At 35.0% G+C, this 22,084-nt stretch overlaps 1 protein-coding gene across 3 annotated transcripts in view; it reads right to left on the minus strand.

Annotated features, from left to right (window-relative positions):
- Positions 1–22,084, minus strand: part of PTPRN2 (protein tyrosine phosphatase receptor type N2) — a 657,265-nt gene that overhangs the window by 344,514 nt on the left and 290,667 nt on the right. The window lies entirely within an intron of this gene.

Consider the following 22,084-nt stretch of genomic DNA (forward strand, 5'->3'; position numbering starts at 1 on the left):
GGTAATGGAAATTTGGCCTCTGATCCAGAAAAGGTCCCTATGCACTAAGAATCAAGACTGTTTCAAAGAGATTGTATTATCTTAGACAGCAGGATTAAATTAATATGGGAATGACTTCTACTGGAGGAAATTTTTCTTTAAACATGTGCTAATGTTTATTATGCAGAGCATCCACTTCTCATAAGTGATCTTTCTTGACATTTATTCATTACTTTTTGACCTTCCTTGCAAGTGAAAAACAAACAAGTGAAGTGCACCCCCCAAGAAGCATGGATGAGACAGTTCCAACCAAAACCTCTAAAGACACATCCTTGCTAGTACATGTTATGAAAGACTGATCAGATATATCAAGTTAATCCCCCAAGAGTGGAAAAATTATTGAGGTCAATGATAAGGGACAGAATACACAAAGTGGATATTGTAGTTACTGTTCTTAACCAGCAAAGGGAAGACCCCAGTTTCAGTTCTTTCTGCAATGAATAGCTCACTAATTTACATTAAATATGCAATGAAGGAAGGACCTGGAGACAAGTCACCAAACTCCTGGGAAGTGCCCGCATGCCAGGCTGCTGTGCAGTGTTCCCCTCTGCACATCAGAGCAGTGAACATTCAATTATCCCATGCGAAGTCTAACAGTGTATAGAGGAAAAGCTGAGAATCTCCTCCAAATACTATACTAGCATTGTGATGAAGGAGAGGGGTTCAAACTCTCCAAGGCAGAGGAAAGCAGTGAATTTGTGCCTTCATCCTGACCAAGTGCACTTCTGAGAGAAGACTGAAATTTCATCTACAGAAATCAGTCAGGAAGACTGGTTATATGGATTTGCATTGTGGTTTGTAGTACAAAGTAGAGGGAATGAACACATCAGGAAAGTAACAAGTTGTTGTAGGGCAAAAGACAAACCCCCCATGCATATGACTAGATATATTTAACATTTACAAACAATTCCAGGTTTGGTCAAGACTCTTTGATGACTTCAATGGAAAAATGGAAAGGTTACCACTGAGCATGGCAGAAAAAAATGGGCCACTGGTAAATAAACCCGCGGTTAATGTGGTCCATATCATCTGCTTCTGATTTAATACAAAACAGAAGAGCATTGGGAAAATCATATGTAACATTGAGATATTTTCTGCAGAGCAATGGTGGGTCTCCTAAAGGTGAGATAATCTATGAAATTGCATATGCTTATTACCATTGCAGTGCCTCAATCTTCTATATATTCTAGTATAGAAAGATAAATTACGTAACTCGAGCAGGAGTCTGAGATAAGAAATTTGATTGAGGGGCAATTCAGAATAAATTTAAGATATTGAAATAGTGAAATAATAGAAATATCAGGGTAATGAAATGACATCTTGTTATTGATATTACAAAAAGCACAGGTCTCATTTAACCTAAAATAATTTATATGTATCAGTGGCTGTTATTAAATCCATATAGTGCTTCTATTACTTCATTTAATATATTAAAAACGCAGAACAGATTTATGCATTTTCCAGTATTTAAAATCAGCAATTTAGAATACTTCTTTGCCAGATTTAATATTGGCAGAATTAAATGCAGTTTAATTTTTATCCCCAAAGTGAAGAAATGTTTTTAACAAGTTCGAATCTACATCACAACCTTCGTTCTATTTTAATAGCAATCTGAATAGTGAATGTTCTAAAAGAAATTGAAAACAGAAATTGATTGTTATAGCTGTAACTGCTGTCAAAGGCATGATGTTATAATACTGACATTGATAAGTGATGTAAAATTATCAAATGCTACAGCACGGAGAAAAATGTTATTTTAGTTAATTCAAACTGACTGCCTACCCATTTACTCTATCTTTGCTGGACTCCAGGTACAGATTCTTACTAAAAGTACAAAAAAAAATTGACTGGACAATCACAGAAAAAAATGAACTGTAGCAAAATTTTTACTTATTTTTTACTCCCTAGAAATGAAGCACATCCCTTTATGAAAATTTATCACTAGTTCCCAAGCAACTACAGATGCTTTAATTATTAACTGAACGCTATAGAGAAGTCCATATTTTAACAAAAATAATCACTTTATTTCTCCAAGTTTTGCTCAAGGCTAACTTGCAATCTGAAGGGCGTCTCACACGGTTTCTGCACAGAAATCTAGTGAGACCTGCACTTAATAAACATTGTCAGCTCTTTTGGTGCTTAGAAAAGAGAAGTATTGAGAGTGCCAGGCCATCAAATTAAGTGGAAGCTATGGGCAGAATTCAGCTCTTAAATGAAGACATTTAAACCTAAATGCCTGCACAGACATACCTACACATCAGTTGGTTGCCTAAGCTCCCAATGTAGTTAATAAAGGCCGAAGCTAATAACGTTAGGAGAGCTATTCAGATCTCCCTGAATCAGCCACCTACTCTCATCCAGCTGAATAGCAATCTTGGCTCTGCTGACTGCAGACTAATGGGAAAACCCAGAGCAAGATTTAGATACCTCAATGTCCAGTGCCCTTGTCAGTGCTGTTGGTTACCCCATCTGGCTTCCAGAAAGGTGTGGCCCCCCCATAAGTGAAGTCCTAGTATGTATCTTAGACAGCTACAGCACTTCCAGTGGCCCCAGATGTCACCATCAAGCAAATGAATCCCACCATCACTAGAATGAGTGCTTAGACACCTGGATCAAATGTAGACACTTATATGCATACAGAACGAAATGCTTCCTTCTCTCTTCCCATGAGACACTTTAGGACCAAGCCCATGAAAAGAAGACAGAGAAGTCTAAAGACAGGATAACATTCTCAAATCATTAGCATTTTGGTTGAAAGTTGCTTTGAGTACAACTAATTATTCAGAATATATATCACACAACAAAAAACATTTGTAAGATCTAAATACTTCCTTCATCTAATGATAGCTAAACAGTGCTCCAGAGACCATTCACATACATTATCAACTAGAGAAGATGTGATTACATGGAAAATTCTGAGAACATGAAGTAACTTGTCCCATGCAAGTTGTTTGAGAGAAAGTAGGTTTTTAATCTTCTTTTAGACTGTATCATCAGGTATTGTAAAAATGGTGGAATTTATCAGCAATTACTCTTTATGAAAAAAATATTTTGCTTTGGTGTGTTGAGATAAAAAATCCACTATTATACTGAATAAAAGAATACAAACATATGATGTGAAAAAGAAACTGACATAGACAATTTTCTAGAGGGAATTTTTTTTTTTGAAAGCACTGGGAAATTGCTTATCCTGTGGCTTAAAAATATTTCATTTTATCTACAGTCAAGATTTAGCTCACTGTATATAAAAGAGAAAGTAATAAAACAAACAAACCTTCATTGGAGAAAAAAATCTTTTACTTGTTAATAAAGCTGTATGTTTATTTTCATTTAACAAGCAGAGCCATAAAATTCATACTGTTCACATTTCAAAAAATATATAAGTTTTTCAGCCAATGATTTTTAGACTCTGTTTGTCTGTTAAAGGGAAATGATTCAGTCACAATTCAAGCAACAATGAACGTAATAGTCTCCCTAATAAGGCTGAGAAAAAATACAAGAAAATACTGAAAATTAAAAAATCATGGTGATTAAAAGTGACAAAAACCACATCTGTGATTTTAGAGCATATGGCTTTTTCCTTATTCATTTAAAGATATGTCCAAACTGGGACTTCTTGAAGTTCTTTTTCATAATGTAACTAAAATAGAAATTATTCTCAAGATAATGAAAAAAGATTGTTTAAAAACATAGAAGATTATTTTATTAGGAAGTGGCACAAGTAAAAATGAGAAGACATTGATTCATGCTTGAGGAGGATAGCAGTAATGGCTGAGAGAATTATGCATGCTGAAATATTCTCTTCCAAGTGGAGCATCACTTTCCCTCACTCCCCAAATTTAATGATTTAATTTTTTTGCAGTCCAATTGCAGTGAAGTAATGGTTTCAACAAAAGGCAGGGGAAGGTGGAAACAGGTAGGTAGTCCTCTAGCAGAGATGAACATATGAGGGATATAGACCTCACAAGGAATAATTAATTAATTAGAAAGTAGTAGTGCTGACTGTTTCAAGCGGCACCACTGCTACGCATCCTGACTGTATCTTGCAATAGCAAGACGAGAAATCCATTAATACACATGCGGGAATTTTCCACTGTATCTAAACAAATGAGTCACCTCAGTTTATGCCAAAACACATTTGACCATATATCTAATAACAAAAGGTGAAATGGACAGGGTTGTGTGCAAGATTATACCTCCAAAGTTTTTTCAGCCCTCATGTGCCTCATGTGCCTACAGAAGGTCTCCCTAACACAGGCTGGCCTAGACACACTCCTCCAGCAAGTTCATAATGAAGCAAGAAAAGTTTTCTTCAACAGCATCCCTTGTGCCCAACTTGTCTTCAACATCCCGGAAAGGAGATAGGCAAAGCAAAGTTTCTCCTAAAAGGACAAATAAACATGATGGGAAGGCTACAGTGTGATGACAAGCAGAGTCTCATACTACAGTCTAGTTAATCCCAGAAAGAATATCCTTGCTTTATTGTTACAGATATTGTCAGAAAAGGACAAAATTAATATTGTTTCTGTTTAAAAACCACAAGATCCTTTACCAGCAATAAGGAGCAGGTTGAGAGAAGAATTTTAGGAGTATTTTGGATTTCAAGTTTTACTGCTGTTTTTTCACAGAATCATCATGGCTGGAAAAGGCCTCTAAGATCATCGAGTTCAAGCATCAATGGAGAAAAAACCCACTATGCCCACGAGAACATGCCTTGAATGCCATATCTACATGTTTTTTTAATACCTCCAGTGACTCCAGCACTTCCCTGGGCAGGCTTTTTCAGTGCCTGACTACTCTTTCAGTAAAGAAATTCTTCTTAATATCTAGTCTAAACCTCCCCTGGCACAACTTCAGGCCACTTCCTCTAGTTTTATTCATTATTCACTTGGGAGAAGAAGCCAGCACCCACCTCAGTACAAATTCCTTCTTGGTATAGAGAGCAATAAGGTCTCCCCTCAGCTTCCTGTTCTCCAAACTAAAGAAGCCCAGTTCTCTTAGACTCTCCTTATAGGACTTGTCTTGTTTTCCTGTTCTTGTCAGCAAGTTAGACAGAGACTTAGTTATACATGAGCAGTTTGTGCAGGAAATAGCATTATTTATCCGTATTAGACAATTTTATAAAACTAGTGGCTTCTGGAAGAACACTCAGAAATGCTCCAGGCAACAATAATGCAAAGAGTTGCTACAGAGGTGGAGAGGAAGACAGGGTGAGGAAGAAAAGTGAAGACAGTTTATATTAGAACCACGCTAGCCTTTAGATGAAATTTATTTCAATGTCAATTGCAACCTACCAGAAAACATCTTTCAAAAAGGGCTGCTGCTCTCCTCTCATGCATTGATGTGCAAACTGGTGACTCAATTTCCATCACATACTGTCACTTCCTGCCAAAAACGACAGCCTCCTTGGAGTAGAGTGAAAGCCAATGACTGCTACAGAAGCATTGAAACTGCAACAGTAATTTCTGTAAGGAGAGATCAGTTTTTGTTTGGGTTTTTCTTAGAATTTGAAAGGAAGAATGTTATTAAGGGTACTACCCTTTTAAGTGAATGGAGTTTGATCTTAGCAGAAGCTAGATGTGCCCTGAAGTAGAATAAACCATTACAAAATTACTTGCATCACCTGTTGAATGTCCAGGGTGCTCAGGATTTAAAGATCCATTGAAACAGAGAAATACTGTAATGAGGTAACATAAAAGCAAATGTATGCAGGTGAACACCAGGACCTACCTTAACCACCAACAGTCATCTCCAGGTATGTACTTATGTTTGTAATTTCTACCCTCAGAATGTTTTCTTTAATTTTTTTAAGGACCGAAATAATCTCACATTTCCTTAATAAAGAGTATGGACTTCCATAAATAAAACCTAAGATTAAAAATAAAAAGATATGTCACAATTGTGGGACTCAGAAGGTCCATGTCTTCCAAGAAATTTGCAATTATGAGCTTTAAGAATTCAATAACATCATAGTTGAAAGGAAAGAGCCACAGTTCAGCTATGTAAGGCTAGAAGTCTCTTGAGATTCAAGCGAGCTGAGATCAAGCTCTTTCATATGTAACATCATAAATAGGGCTACACAGCTACTGAAGAACTTTTTTCACTGCCTCATAGTCATCCTCAACTTTATATCCTGTGCAGAGACAGAAGTACAGGTAAAGCAGGTATAAATGAAAAAGCCATGGCCCACAAAATGTTATCCTTTCCTCCTTCCAGCCCTTATTTGTTCTGTTGACTAAATACATCAGCACATGTCCTTTCAGGTGACTCAAGCACCTGAGGTATCAGCAAGGGGCTGGCCATGAGAAACCAGGACTTTTCTGGAGCAGCATTTGGAAGCCACACAGGGCACTGCTCTGTGCCTGAACTGCTACCACACCACGTTGTGTAGGGATCTGCATCCCATCTTCTTTGCACAAGGGAAGGCAAAAAATGCCTTAAAAAATGCTCAAAAAAATGCTGCCTGTCCCTCAGCAACAGATTTCTCTGCCCATAGTAACTCTGAAATGCGCTCTAAACATGCTTGAGAGACATCTAAGGGATTTGTTTTCATTGGGAGATCTTGGTTGGCCATAAGTCTAAGCAAGACTTCTGTTGCAGTTAATGGAGAATAACAGGATCCTGATATATACTCGACCTATCTTAGACACCAATCATAAGTGCGATAGACATGTATGAGATAGATGAGATACAGGAGATACAGATGAGGCAGACACCTCTCATGGGGGAAAATTAATTACCCTCTGGAAGCACTTATTACGTTCAACTGATTGTAACAGGAGCCAAGGTTGACTAGCTTACACTTAAAGTAACTAGAAGGCACACACCTGAGTTAGAGGAGATTAAATCCACTCTTAGGTTTAAATTTGATTACAAAGAATTGAGTTAGCTGACATAATACTGACCATGACTGATTGCATTCATGCACAGAAGGACAACTCCAATTCAACACTGAGCTGCAAGGCAGCTGCTATAATTAGTCAACATGATGCTAAACACAACTTGCTTTTTTCTAAGGCATTCAGTCAACTCATTTTTAACAGGAGTGGAAATGATTCCCAGGCAAGATCTGAAGTCTCAGAAATATGGGACGGTTAAGAATTTTGTATCTGAAGAATTTATGGGGGAAAAAAAAAAGTAGTTCTATTCTGGACACTCTAGAAGATACAATTTTTATAAATAGAAAATATTATTTTCCATTTTAAAAAGGGAATTGCATATGTTCTCATTAACACATTGATTAGTGTTGAAATAAAAATTAGAATTCTGCATTGGTAAATTGAATGTTTAGTGGGACTGCATGAATTGACACATTTTGGCACTGTAAACCAACAATATTTGAAAGGTTTTTCTTTAAAATAAAATGTGAAATTAGGCTGTATACTGTCATAAGTTAAAAGAAGCTACCTTGATCTAAACCAGCAAAATTTCTGTCACCATAAGGACAGACAAGGGAGTTTACACATGTATAGAAACTTTTAAATTCCAGTACAGCTTATACATATGAAGTTGTTTATGTAAAATAACAGGCATAGAACTATAAAAAGAAACAAGTGACAGCATTAATGTATAAATGACATTTTATATTTTGCTAAAGATGACTAACAAACTGAATTCCTACGGAAATATAGTGTGCATGACATTCTCATACCTAACCAATGAGTTCATAATGATTACTGCTATTACAATGAATACAAAATTAATGAATAATAAATTAAATCCTTATACTAAATTGATATTAGGAGCCTCTTTAAGTCGTTAATTTTTCGTAGCAGTCAAGTCACAATCCATAATAACCTTCTGAGAATAACAAGTTACAGATTTAATTACAGATAAAAAGAAATGTCTTCTATTATAATGTGGGAAATTATGCCCTAAAAAATTAAAAATTGAGCAGATGTTGGAAAGCAGCAAAGAATGTTCATAAAGTAAAATAATAAAATTAATAGAAAAGGAAATTAGAATGTCACGTTTTCACTTGAAATGTTTTCAAAATAAATATTTCAGGTTTAGGATAAAAGATGAAGTAGCCAACCATACTTATGAAATGTTTGATTGGTTTATGACATGCTAAGTGCAGAGAAACTCCTTCATTTCTATACGCAAAAATCCAGTCATAGCAATTAAGCTAACAATCAAAATAAATGTCATACCTAAATATGGCAATCCCCACTCAGGATACATCAGAAACCTAAAGCATTAAAGTGACTTTTTGTTCATAAAATCTTTTCCAAAAATCTACCTAGAGAAAAGATAACTCTCAGCCCCATAGATACATAGCGTTTTGAGTCTGAACATTCTTAGAAATAAAACATGGAAGGTATTTTAAGCAGGTATGATCTACCTCTGCATGCTACCATATTTGTAGATAGAGTTTCTGTATGCCAATATTTTAGGCAATTTGGACAATTTTCAGAATTGTCAGATGCTTTGATTTATCATGATAAATGTCTGACTCTAAAAAGTGATGCTGAAAGAAACACTACAATAGCTTAGGCTCAGTGGCACACCAGTGGAGACCTCAGGCTCTCACCTCCCTTAGCATAAGGACAGAATCTGTCTGGGCCTTTGGGAAGACGTTCAAGAACTCTCTAAGATCCATGAATAGATGATGCATTAAAAGTGCAGAATGCACAAAGTTGCTACAAAAACATTCAAGATCATATAATTTCAAAGTGCCTTTTTTGCATTTCTATCAGATACAGTAACTGCTTCTGAATGAAAGAGTGAAGAATGGAAACCTGATGGCCTTTTTTGTACTTTTGTATGACTGAAGTTCAGATATGAAAAAAAGGATGTGAGAACTATACAGGAAAGACATAGTACATTCAAAATCTGTAAAAAGTTAGGTATTGCTGCAGTTGGTTTCTCTATGAAGGACTGCATCTGTTTCCTTCAGCAATGTATGTATCTCCAACAGTCTTCAAGAGGAAAAGACTACAGAAAGCAGATATAACTGGTTTTATTTTTCTTTTTTTTAATATATACATTGCCTTCGAGGTACTACCTCTTTAATGAGATAAAAGTGTTGAAAGAGTGCAGAGTATCTTTAAATACAAAAGGTATAAATGTGCTATCTCACTTAAATGTGTGTACCTATCAACACAGACAAACTCTCCCATGTAACTGCCCACATGAGGGTAAGGCTTCCCCAGCAATGTCACTCACATGTCTACAGGGATCTACCTCAAACTCAGTTTTACCTCTTGTGATACCAACCACTAACAGTGGTTTAATGAACATGTGTGGATTTTTTTTCTTATATGAAAGAGGAGCTAGGGGGATGAAGCAGTAACAGAACATTCTGTGAAAATGTGATAACCAATATAGATAAAAGAAACAAATTGAACTTAATTCTATTGGTACCTTAATTTGAATTTGAAAGTATAGAAGTGATAGTGAAAACATGCTGTGGACTGTCTGCTCTGTTACCAATCATTCTGTCTTGATAGCTTCCATTCACATTTTTTTCCTTTTTCTTAGTGAAGAAATCTGAGATATAAACATCTTTCAGAATGAGGAGTCTTAGATACTTACTGCCTTCTGTCTAAAGCAAAGATTTATTTAACTCTATGGTAATATTCCACTAACTCTGAAGGGCAAGTTATAATTCATTTTGATACATTTGCCTTTACATATAAAAATATGCCAATTCAAACAGTTATGATTGCTTGCAGTGTAACAGATATCAGCATGTAACAGATATCAGTATATAACAGATAACAGTACAACAATAGACACAAAATTAGAGTTCTTAAACTCTCTGTTACTCTACCTACAAGCAACACACCAAGAAACCAATACAAGGTAAAAAAGGATGCAATCCTTCACTCTGGGAAAGAGTTGGAAAAACTGAAGCAATACATTAAAAGAAAAAAAAAAAAAAGTGATAAATATGCAAACTCTGCTTTATTGCTTGTTTAATAAAAACAGAAGAGGAACAGATTTCTTATCCATACTTATCCATGTCACTTCTGAAAACAGCTACTGTTACCTTTGATATTCTCAGCTTTCCACATCTCCCAGCTTTCAGCTCATTTTTGTCCACTCTGCTGATTTCAGATATTTAGTTATACTGTGAGAGCTCTGCTGCCAATTGAAAAAAGAGCTGTGGACAGAATATGAGAGGAAAAGGGACCAGAATGGAAAAGTAGAATCAGAAAACCTAAAAGGGGCATCTGATTCTTTACAGTGAACAAAATATTAACTTACCATCAAATAATAGTTGCTAAAGAAGTTGCTAAAAACATCTTTTCCTAAGGCTTACAGAAATCAGAGTACTGGGAGCTGCCAAATGAAAGCTTACTTGCTGAAAACCTCACCTAACTTTGAAAACATTACGTTGTAACATAAAATAACAGATTTCACAATTTGAAACACATTAAAAAATTAATGTTAAATACTTTTAATTTAGCATAAAATAATGTAATTAACTCGGTTGAATTCTCAGTTCTTAAGTGGAAATAATTCTTGTTTGAACACGCCAATTCATTTTACAGCCAAGGGTACTAACTACACCCAGTGTGGCTGATTTAAGCTGCACATTTCCCATTAATGTTAATGTGAGTTTCACAGCTATATTGCTGCACAAGTTGCTAAATGGCAATGAAAAAAGAGAATGAATATGTAGAGATACCCCTGAAGAGCAAAAATGGCAAGGAAAGAAATGTCAGAAAGAATAATATAATACACAAAATCCATTTAGGGAAGGATGGAAAAGCAAGGAAAGAGGAAAAGCAAGCACCTTCTGGTCTCTTTCCAAAATCAGTTGTGTTCTGGGTTCTTGCAAGGAAATAACTGAAAAAGACTTAACAGCCTCCTATAAGAGCACAGTCAAGAAATCCAGATGAAAAATACATCTTTTTCTCCATTAAAGTCTATGTTTCAGATAGACCCAATACAACTGCAGACCTAGATTGAAAGATTTTATTTTATTTTATTTATATATCTACATGCTCTGGATTACCTGTAAATCAAAAAATAATTGGAGGAATATTTTTATCCCTGCTGCATCACTTTGGTCTTTATTGGTGACAATGCAACAGTTTATCTGGCAGAGCTGGTCAAGGTTAAAAACAACCAAACAAAAAAATGGTCCTTTTTTAGCTGTTGCTAATCTCAGGTTCCAGTCATCTCCAACTGCAACCACTGAAACTCTGCAACTTCATCTTATTAGGTTTAGGTCTATAATGAAGAAGGAGGCCCCAGTTAACTACAGACCAATCAGCCTCACCTCCATCCCTGGAAAAGTGATGGAACAACTTATCTCCAGCACTGTCTCTAGGAATATCAAGGATAAGAGGGTCACTAGGAGCAGTCAATATGTTTTTATCAAGAGGAAGTCACGTTTAACCAACCTCATAGCATTTTATGAGGACATAACCAGGTGGATAGGTGATGGTAGAGCAATACACGTGGTTTATCTTGACTTCAGTAAAGCTCTGGTTTAATATATTTATTAATAAATTAAATAAATTAATATATAATTACTAACATATTATTAATTGGTTTAATATATTTCTTTGGGAGGTGTTACTCATTTTCTTATATTTTGTTAAATTACTTTATAAGTTTAAAATCCATTATAGATATCTATTCACAGAGTGTTGCTGGATGAACTGGTATTGATCATTTCCACAAGAAAAGTGGGTTCCACTGAATTTTCGCAAGTGAAATCTCCAGCAAAATTTTACAGCATCAATGAGTAAAATAAATACATTTCTTCTTCTCTTTTCCCTTGATATTATTTTTATGATCAATATTTTTCCAATGTAAATTAAAATTATTAGCATTATTCTTCCTGTGATGTGTATAGCCAAATACACAGAGATAATATACACATATAATGTGTATCTGTGTATAGATAATACCACACATACATATGTGTGCATATAAATACATAGTTCATTTGTAGCACAGTGTCAGTTTTCACATATTTCTCTAGTTTCACATTATACGCTTAATCCTAAGCATCCATTGAGCCAATTTTGTAAATTATAAATGAAATTATTCTGTATTATTAGTTCACTTATGCTCAGCACAAATCTAGAGTGAAGACTGGTTTCCACAACTTCTAATTACAAAACATTAGCTACCTGAGTCTTCTCCAGCTGAGCAGATTAGCATAGATCTTCTCTGCTGACAGCTCTGACCTTCATTCCAGCAAACACTTGTCAAAATGCCAAAAGTAATTACCTGGCTGTTTAGGAAGGAGTAATGGGGTGTAGCTACCCACCTTTTCTTGTTACTGATCTAAAATGTCTATAAAACTTTGCCAAAAGGCCTCCTCTGGATTTTGGCATACACTTTTTTTTCTCATCTGTCTTTCTTTTTTTTAATAAACTATCAAATATAAGCTATATGATTTCCTGCAAGCCAATCCCATCACAATTCTGGGGGACAGCCTAAATAACCCACTAGATGGATCTTTCAACCAAAAATATTTGACTACTGCTGTCATCCTGATTTTGTTGCACTGATGCAACCAGGAAAAAAAAATATTAAAAAAGCAGCAGGAGCAACACAGGAACACATTGTCATTATTATGCTGCAGAAGACCATACTCTCTATCCTCTGAATTATCTTTAGAAATCCCTATGTTATAGCTTTTTCTTATTTTCAAAAAACCTCTTTTTCCTACTAATATGTCAGATTAACAATTAAGGAAACAGAGGCACATGGCATTTACAGGTACTTCTTGAAAATCTATGGCTAGATTCAATCTAGCACATCTTTTGACTTCAGCCAGCAGAAAGCCACACAATCTGTCTTAATCAGGAATGTTCATATTCATAGAAAATATTTTCCAAAGAGAACAAAGGGATTTAATATGTTTTCCTGGAGACTAGATAATTCTGGAAGATTAAGTGTTGCAGATTATTACAATCTCATTAATCTTTAAATCCTGCATACAATTTTTGTGAGACAATGGAAAACATAATCTCCAAATAAAAACAAGATCAAACGTCTATAAACCCAACTACATCTTACCTTACATGTCAGAATTGGTATCTGAAGTTCAGAAAAGCTCAGGAAAAAAACCCTTTCTATGGCCATAGATATCCCAGAAAACAAAATTCAGTAATATCAAATCACTTGCCTTGTAGTCACAACATTCCCTAACAATTGTGCAGACTATTAGGGAGCAGCAGCAGCTGCTGAACTCTCAATCCACAGGAGAAAGACTGCTCAAAATGAAGATAATGTTAAAATACATTACTGAATACTGCTGACAAGTGTGCTCTCGTGAGTACGGCCAACTCCTTGTCCCACTGTCAAGAGCTCATTATTTCCCCTCTCAGATACATGCCTCCATGAGCTATCAGCAACAGAAGGTCAAGCAAGTGGCTATTTTCAAGATGGATGATATGTGAATCCTCTGGATCTCCTAACTGAGCTTTTGTCAGCCAGAACTCCTCCACACCTGCCCTTTCATCTCAGCTCATGTTTGTGCCTCCTTCCCAAGATGTCATTCCATAAATCCTGTTCTCCTGAGAGAACATATTGCTACCAGGATTGGGTCAGTGGCCCCTACATGCTGTTACCAAACTACTGTGCTCGTAGAGAAGTGCCTTTTTATATTATTACTTTTCTCCAGCAAAAAGGGATAAATATCAAATAACAGCTATTTCTCATATCTCCACTGTCCTGCACAATTTGTTATTATTTGGCTGACATGAAAGCTATCACTTACAGTCACAAGACTGCTAATAATCCAATTTCATATATTCAGAATAGGATATTTAGTTATATCAGATAAAGAACATTTTCCTGTTTGGATCAACTAAAGCAGAACATTACCCCCTGTTCTACAAGGTGCCTAGTGTTTATTTGCATGCACAGTTTAAAATTTTGAGGTTTATCTTGTTGTTCCAAGTTAGAATGAATCTGTCTAATGGGAGGAAAAAAATGTACTCAATGTTCTTTTCCAGGTAAAGGACTTGTCTGACCTATATTAGGGTTTCTTAAATTCCTCTACTTATGCTTACCTAAAAAGGTACATATTCACCAAAAAATATTAGATCAGCTTACTTACCCTTTACATAAATACAGCCTATTTTGTACCTGACTCACCACATTTCTTCTTACTGTAGCATTCCTAAATAATTTGTTTTAATATGCTTAAAATCTGCTGTGAACAGAAACAGCCTCTGAAGTGCACTGCACAAAAATATATAAAACTTTATTAAAGGACTATAACATTTAAAGTAATCTGGAATTGTAAGTATTCTGATTGTATATGCCATTTTGCATATACATATCCATTTTCCTGCAAAATCTGTTCCTTAGCATAAAAATGCTAAATAATGGCAAATCTGCTAAATAATAAAAGCTTCTCTTGAGTTTGGGATTTCTGCTTGCTTTGCTTTAAATTAAAATGAAATTTAGTTCTCAAATATTTTAGTATAGAAACTTTTTGATACTGTGTTCACAGTGGGATCCACAGCACTGCTGCTATGCAAAAAATAATACTGTTGTGCTCCATTCACACATTCTCAGTGCTATGGACTTTGGTGAAGCTATTTGTTGATTTACGTGAGATGAAAACAGGCCTAAACTGTGCAGGTCAGTTTGCAATATCTACAAAAGGAAAAAAGTAGCAAGTTTAATACAGAAAAAGATTTCACTTCCATAGTCATAAAGGATTTGGGAAATTTCTTGGACTCAAAAGAAAACCACTTTGCACTTCAACTACAAGACAGTTTCATCTTGTATGGCTGTACATGTGAACTAGCTGACTGCAGGAATTTGGTTGTTTAATATTATCACACATAGCAGTATTTATCAAACTTGAAATGTTTTGAATTCTCAAAGAGCTTTGAATATGTTACCAAAGGTTAACGTGAATGAAAGAGGCCTAAGTAGAACAAATCTGGATCTACACCAAAGATTTTAAGAGAACTAGTAACAGAAAAGATACTTTTGAATATGTTACCAAGCAGGGACTACAGGAAGATCCTGAAAGATTTCCACTGCACTAAATTCTAAAAATCTGACTTAATTCAATCTCCCTACATTTATTTGCAGTTTATATGTATGGTGGTCTTATCATCAACAGTATCTATACATTTCTATGGATATTAGTGATGGCTTTCTCTCACCTACCTTTAGCCACCTAAGAGTAAATTCAAAAAATCTATCTTATTTCTTTGAATGCAGAGGCAACCTACACAACTAGTTTTGAATAAATGTGTAACCTTTAGACAGCTACAACAGGGTTCAAGGAATTCTACCCTCACTATTACAAGGCATTTAGTTATATTACCAGAGGGCTCTTAAAAAAAGTCAACTTTAAAATCACTATTAACCTTTAAACCATGACATAAATTACTTTAATAGAGGTCTTATTTTTACCTGTCTTCATAGGCTTCTCTATGGATTTCAGAAAAAGCAACTAACAGAAAATATGAGTAGCTACAAATTAATCTTTGAAGCTATATATATTTCCAAGCATCAGTTCTGGTCTTTCTATTGACCCTTTCATAGAACTGTCTGGTTCAGGTATCAACTACTGTATTCTAAAATACGTAGTACCCCAATGGTATGCTTAGCTTTATTTTAGTTTAATATCAACCTGATGGTTTTCTATTAATAGGTGTTTAATAAGAGACACCAGAATGCAATTATGTGAACCATCATTGCTTTAATTAAATAACACTGGCTACATATCAACTAGTTAGCTCTTGGTTTTGTCCTCAGTTCAATAATTTTATTAAATAGCTTTAGAATTCCCAACAGTTGACATTTATTTAGGTGTTTATGCTGGAATAGATTTCATCACTTTATGAGGTGAACAGAAGGAAGTTCTGAAGTTTCGTGTTTCAACAGAAAGTGGTTTTAAAGTAAAAAGATTTCTTTCTAAAACTAGATACCACACAGTTATTCTTAGAGGACAGAGGTGAATGTTAAAAAAAAAAAAATCCATCCTTACTAATTACAGTAATGAATATCATAATGAGAAGAAGTCACGGAAGATAACCAAAGATCCTTGCGATTCTTCATGATTGAGGCAAATTTACTGACAGGCAGCACCCATCACAACTGCTAACTCATTTAATTTTTCAACAGAAGAACAAGGTAGGAAGGAAATGCCATCTCAAAAATTCATTAATTACTTTATCAGACATGCGGTAGTGCAAGAGACAGTTCAGATTTAGAATAATACTTCAAAAATATAATGACATTGTTTATTCAGGATTGGAAGGAATTGAGGAAAATACTTCTGACAGATTTGATGATACAGTAGGTGAAAGGGAATTGATGTACTACAGAGGGATGAAGAGGTGAAAAAGGACAATGTGAACTAAGGAGGCTTGAGTAGAAGAAATCAGGATTTGCACCAAAAGACATAAGAGAACTAGCGACAAAAAAAAAGAGCTGTCAAACTTGTACATTTCACAGTATAGACTAAAAAATTGTAATTCTCCTTAAACCAGGGCAACAGCAAGTGAAATCAGATGGACCTCACAGCCTCCTGGCTACGTTGTTCAAAGTTTCTGACACAGAAGCTGTCAGTTCACTTCAAAGATGAACTTCAACTTATTCACAGACACATTCTGTTATCATCTCAGAGAGAAAGACGTCTAATTGCATGGTCTACTAAAGTCTAGAGAGAGAGCAGGAACTCAGCCGTAGACTTTCATCTTGTTCTGTTCGCTTCATCACAGCTGAATTATGATTCTGACATTGACTGGCCAATGAATGCTTTCAAAACAACCATTTTTGCTTGTGATTTTGGGGTAGAAAAAGGAAATTAAGAGAGGATGCCTTGGATGTGCTTGGAACTAAAGCAACAGAATTCACCTTTCTGAGACTTCCCACAAGACATGCAAAGCTTATACTAAAAATCAACAAGACAATCAAGGCCAGTTATAGCCATTTAGAAAGAACAAGAACTTCTTAGACAAGATGACACTGTATCCAGAAATCGAAGTTTCCTGCTTCTTATTATATAGAACTCACATCTCCTGCACTGACAGTCATCTTGAAAAAGAAGATGCCTCCTGCCATTAACAAAAGAACAAAACATAGATTGTCAATTTCAGTGTATCAGCAGGAGAAGCAGCACAAGGAATAATAAATTCCTAGATTACATTTAGTTCAGTGAAATATATTATGCAAAGTTGTAACAATGGTCTAATAAGCAACAAAGGCCAGACAGTGTTTGTTCACAAGCTGAAACAACCAGAGGGAAAAGAACACTATTCCAAACTCACTACATAAAATAACTTTTCCCAGGTTTTGTTCAAATTCCTCCTCAAGACCATAATGCTCCTACGACATGAGTCGGTAACATAAATTGTTCTAAATATGCTTTTAACTAAATAAATGGATAGCTAAATAAAACTTTGCATAATCTTATTCTTGCAGTTGATGATTTATTTGTCATTGTTCTGTTCTTCTTTCTCCTAGTCTCCCTTCTCTGCATTATTACATTCTTAACATATACACATAACATGTAGCTTTATTACATGAAGATAGAGTTATATTATATCAAGATAATACAGTTTACTACTTTTTTTTTTTCTCCTGAGAACCTCATAGAAAGCTTTTCTTGCTAATACAGGGCAATAATATAGAGTTCCCATGTTTCTGTCAACACTGTTGGTGTGGTCAATACTTATTGGCTAGAGAGCAGGGTGAGCTTCTGCAGTGTTCCTAGGAATGAAGAGTCAGTTTGTGTACCAGATCCTCATCAACTGATTCTCTAATGTTGAGTAAACTATCTTCCTTCTGTGCCTCATTTTGCCAAATTTAAAACCATTAAATTAAGAGGTGTGCAAGCTTTATAGAGGTATTCCATAAATGTGGGTTTTATTATATGTATTTCAATTACGCAGTAAGCTGGAAAGATAACCCTCTGTGACCAATAAATAGAGGACTACATTTAATGACCAAAACAAATACAAGAGAATAGTCATATATATAATCTGCAATATTTTAGACTCACATCTGATTTATTAAAGTTGAAAGGTGTATTTCAGTTATACTGAAGGCTAATAGAAACAATTGTTGCTAACAGCTAAAATTTGCATCTAAGCATCATAGCTTTAACCAATCATTTCTACTTTCATAGTTAGGTCTTTTAAATCATATTCATACAATATTCAGTGCTATGATATTTTTAGCACTGAATTTATAAAGAAATCAAAATATACCTGTGTCAAAGTCTCAGCCCTTTTTATCAGGGCCAAGATTGGATGTCTGACAAAACTGTAATTGTACCAAAGGTGCTTAAGAAACAAGGGAGACAAACAGATTTCCACAGTGACTGTGTAAGGCAGGTTCCTCACCAGAATATCCAAAACTGAAGAAGAACCTGGAATAATTTTTTTCTAATGCAGGTGGGGTGTTTCACTGTCTGACACAGCTTTAAAATGTTTCTTGGTCATTCTTCAGAAAATTCTGTATTTCAAGCCTGCTAACTATCCAAGTTCACTACAGACTGGTAGGGTGTGTTGGGAACTAGAAACCTTTGGTATTGGGCCACTGATTTAGATGCCTAAGCTTTTATAATTAGTAGAGTAAGCTTTAACGCCTATAAATACAGCTCAGAACTGCTGAGCAAATGAAACCTATCTGAGGCAAAATAAGGCATAAATACCTTCTTCACCAACTGAATCCAGGATCACTAATGTGGCCAGCCATTCAGTTGTCTTTATTTAGATTAGAACTTGGATCACTCCAAACCAATGACACCATCACCTTAAATCACTAGACAGGGATAACTTAATTCTAAGGGTTTTGAAACACCCTTTTCATCTCAAAGGGCCTGTTTAATTCCAAAAGCTAAGGATTGTGTTTTATTTGTTTAGAGTTGCCCATCTTAGCAAAAGTATTCAGTTTCCACGTTTAAAAGTTCTGTTGCAATATTTGCTGCCATGGATAGTTTAGACATGCCCAAAATATGTAGGTATTGAATCTCAAGATCTCTAATTTGCAAATGTAATCACTTGTGGTTGTTTAAAACTGCTAAGGAACACTATAGGCATTTTTTTAGCTATTCAAATACTTTTGAGGCAGTATCTTTACTAGTTTGTTATGCAGGTACATTTTATTGACAACAATTGTGCACTTCTGGTTTTTGTTTTGAGCAGAATTAATTTTGCAATGCATTTCTTGCAGAATTAGATTGCTGGCAGAGAAATATTTTTTAGAGAGGAAGGCTACAGGATTCAACACCCTACTCTCTAAGTCATGATTAATGGCCCCTATCAAACCACACATATTGTGAAAATGCAGGTTGCACTAACAAGGCAACAGAAAAGTAAAACAAAACAAACAAGCAAAAAACCCAAACCAAACAAATAGCATAGTTAAAAGTTAGGGCAATTAATATTTTTTAAAAGTCCCCCCCAAAAATACCAACCAAAACCCACCAAACCAAAACAAACCACAAAACAAAATAAACAAACAAAAAAACCAAAACAAAACAACCCTCCCTACACAAAACCCAATATTTTATTTATATTCTAACATATCTTTAAAATTAATATTAAAAAAAAATGAAATAAAGATTTCTAACTTGCCATAGTGGTATCTACCCCATTACAACTTAGTTACAAGAATCTGCACACAGGACCTATGAATTCTTGTATGTGTTTATGGATTGCTCTTTGCTGTGCTATCAGTCTCCCATCACTAACATGCCTACATTCAGTGTATATCTCTTTGCTCTTCTGTCTCCATATTTTAAAACACCTAAACTCCTGTGTTTTAATACAATACTCCCAAAATACAAGCATGATTCTAACCAGTGAAAGGCTGCAGCTACATATAAGCAAATGCTCTTATTTAATTTCAGCAATGCTGACTGTCTGTGCACAAGTCTCTTCTACATCATTTTCATGTGTGTGGGTTGTATATGATCATTACAGCCACCTAATGCTAAAATTCTATGTTTGGGAACATCATAAAGATTCCTCTCTTCTAACCATCACTGTTACTTCGTCTTTGTATAAATTGTAGAATTCTAGACTACCTATAAAGCTGTATGAAATGCAACCCATTGTTCATTACTATACTGACTATATTGAAATTTTATATAAATAGAGTTATAGTACTGATAATTGTTCTCTGTTAGATTTATCCTAACCTTTAAACTGAAGAGAAATGAAATCCACATTCATTAGTCTAAACGATGTCATGTGCCAAATGTAATTACTTCTAGAACAGGTCATCTATGTCTAGAGAAAGTTTATTTCTTCAAAAGGTTGAGATGAAATTACACTGCACCATTGAGCCTGACTTATTAAACAGAAATAGGCCAGAGGACAGCTACTTGATGCAAGATATGTTCTATATTATAAATGTCAAAGTATGCAATGCTGGCAAAACATTGGCTGTCGTTCTGCTCTGTAGTCAAAGAGCAAATAAAGGTATCGTTAATGTGAGAAAGCAAGCTATAGACAATTTTAAATTACTTTGTTGTCAGATTTCCAATCTGATTATGTAGCCCTAGAAACTGAAATAAAAATAATTAAAAAAAAGGTAATCAAAACATTTACACAGAATCATAACTGGATTACCAGAAAACGAGTTTTATCAGCAAGAATGTGGCTGAAGGATTTTAGAGAGCTTTATCTCTCCTCAAGCTGGGTCTCATGCACACCGAGAAGAATGGATTAATGGATCTCAAACTCCAGTAAAATGTAGGGAACAATTTTTATTATCATACTCCTGTATCTCCATTTTTTAGTAGATCTTCTAAGTCATTTATCTGTTTGCATAGCTGCTAGAGTCCCATGCCTTCTTTAACCCACACATTTGTCAGACTCCACAGGCAAGGATGGAAAACTTTAAATATTGTTACCTATATTTAAAACTAAATAATGTATGGAAAGTTTATCCATTTTGGTTACAAAAATATATACAAGAATAATGAGATCAAACTTTTGCACAGAAACTGTACCTGTGGATATCAGTGAGATGTGCATGTACATAACAGCTGTAGAAGTAGATGCCTTTTGCAAATCTGGAAAATTTACATTCCCATAATTACTATGGCAGCTGATTACCTCAGTTTCTAAAATAATTTCTAAGGATGTGATGGACAGTGAAATTCATCTGTCAGTTTGCTCTATTCATTTTCTGTAAACAAGATCTTTCCATTTCACCTGTAGTTTCTGGCCTCTTTGAAGTATGAGAAGCAGAAATTTAAATATAGCCAAGAAACAGATTTATGTAAGAACAAATGATATTGTTCTGTTTTCTATTCCTTTGCAAATAATTCTTAAAAACACTTTCCTTGTTCAATTGACAATGGAAACTGAATTGTTATTTTCATTAAATTACCTACTACTACACTAAGTTCTCAGTCCAGACCAGTAATGGTCTATTTAGATCTACAACTTCATATGTAAAGCTATTTTTCTCTATTTGCATTTTTACACTAATCTACAGTGAATTTCCTCTGCCATATTGAGTCCAGTCACTCAGTTTGATAAGGTTTTTATACATTTCTAAGATCAAATCTCACCTTTAATACTGTCAATGATGTAGTACTATTAACAGGCTTTCTCATCACACTGCTCGCCCTCTTTTCCAGCTCATTTATAAGTATGTTGAATGCCACAGTCCCAGCAGAGATCCTTGCACTTTTCTGCTATCTTTAGCCTTTGAAAAACTAATAATTTTATCCTAATATATTTTTCTTGCTTCTTGCAGGTCCATCTTTTTTACATTCTGTATTCAGCATTCTAATAAACAGTTACCTTTGAAACTTCTAGTGAAATAACTTGTTAAAAATCTTTGGCAACCCAGGCAGGGTCTACCAGCTGCATCATGTTTGTTGATCCCTTCAGAGATATTTAACAGGTTTACAAGCCAAGGCATTGCTCTAAAACCTTATTAATGTTTCCAGAGTAAATCATTAATTTTCAAGTGTCCCATAATTCAATAATTACTTTGAAAGCTTTCACACCACTGGTAGTGCTTAACCTTTTTCTTCTTAAGCTCCTTAAAACTCAGAGTAGATCCAATGTGGTGTTGGTGACTGCTAAGTGTTCATATGACGATTTTCGTAATCTCTTTTACAGACACTTTG

This window comes from Apus apus, chromosome 2 (assembly GCF_020740795.1).
Source record: "Apus apus isolate bApuApu2 chromosome 2, bApuApu2.pri.cur, whole genome shotgun sequence".
In the NCBI taxonomy this organism is placed as follows: Eukaryota; Metazoa; Chordata; class Aves; order Apodiformes; family Apodidae; genus Apus; species Apus apus.